The sequence below is a fragment of the Sorex fumeus genome, unplaced genomic scaffold (assembly GCF_029834395.1).
Source record: "Sorex fumeus unplaced genomic scaffold, SorFum_2.1 ptg000026l, whole genome shotgun sequence".
NCBI lineage: Eukaryota > Metazoa > Chordata > Mammalia > Eulipotyphla > Soricidae > Sorex > Sorex fumeus.
The window spans coordinates 18207951-18209275 of NW_026606083.1; the positions used below are offsets into that span (position 1 = coordinate 18207951).

The following is a 1325-nucleotide window of genomic DNA, read 5'->3' on the forward strand; positions in this document are numbered from 1 at the left end:
CGCCCTGCCGGGTCCCAGCAAGGGGGGCTCTGGGGCGGGCGGGGGTTCGAGCCCGAGGCGCGGCGGCGCGCGCGGCCGAGGAGCCGATCGGGCCTCTGCGCGCTCTCGCCGCCCTCACTCGCGCGCGCGTGGTGTGCGCGTGCTCGTGCTCGCCCCCGCGGCGGCCGCGGGAGCCCGGAAAGGCAGACCCCGCGGGACCGAGCACCGGGTGCTGGAGCTCCACGCGGCTCCAGAGCAGGAAAGAGGAAGAGGCAGTGAAATGGGGCGCGGGACGGAGGGGCTGGAGCCACGCGAAGGGTCACCCGGGAGAACGAGAGCCCCCACAATGCGCCGGGAAGCGTTAGGAGCCGCGTGCAGGTCAACTGAGCAGGGAGACCCGCCGTTTCTCTTCTCCGCCGCCTGGAAGTCCACCCCAGCGTTGCCCACAGCCCGGGAAGACGTTTTGGGCAAAAACGACCAGTGACGAACCTGTAAAAGAGAAGCGTCCCTGGGTGGGCTCGAACCACCAACCTTTCGGTTAACAGCCGAACGCGCTAACCGATTGCGCCACAGAGACACCGCTGTGGCTGTCGCCTCCAGCCGGCGCCTCTATCAGAAACAATAAAGGCAGCGCCTGGCTTCTCCTTCTTAACCTGATTTATGCAGTGGCGATTTGAATGTTTTCACTAATTATTTCTATCCTTCTCCGTGCTTTATTCACCTGTCAGGTATCTTGGGGAAAGACCCAACAATGCAGAGCCCGCAGAGACTTTTCAGGCTGCAAATTCAAATTGTGTGTGTGTGTGTGTGTGCGCGCGCGCGCGTGTGTACGTGCGTGCTTTGTGTGTGTGTGTGTGTGTGTGTGTGTGTGTGTGTGTGTGTGTGTGTGTGTGTGAATCCACAACAGTGCAGAGCCGCAGAGACTTTTCAGACTGAAAATTCAAAGTGTGTGTGTGTGTGTGTGTGTGTGTGTGTGTTTTAATACACAGCTCCCGTTTGGAACGTTCTGTTTCTAAGCATGACTTTCTTCTCCCAAGGAAAGAAATTTTGTGATCTTTAAGATGAGAAACTTTCCTTTTGTGTCTAACTCTTGGTGCAGCTAACTAAAAGGCCTCGGGTGACCAGGCCATCCGGACTGTACGTGGCTTCTTTATTTTCTTTTCAGCTGTTACTGCATACAGAGATGCAATCCCTCTTAGCTGGGGGCTGACCTACGATGCCAATTATCACGCTAACATTCTGTTATTGGAAAAGAACTTTAGGAAAACGCTGTAGCCACATGCCTCTCTTCGTGTGCTCAGCACTTCTTCCCCAGTTCCGCCCTGGGTTGCCCCAGGATCAATTCC

General features: G+C 56.9%; 1 non-coding gene across 1 annotated transcript; it reads right to left on the minus strand.

Annotated features, from left to right (window-relative positions):
• Nucleotides 1-482: 482 nt before the first annotated feature.
• Nucleotides 483-556, minus strand: TRNAN-GUU (transfer RNA asparagine (anticodon GUU)). Its single transcript has one exon. It is a non-coding gene; the product is annotated as a tRNA-Asn (tRNA).
• Between the last annotated feature and the right edge of the window lie 769 nt (nt 557-1325).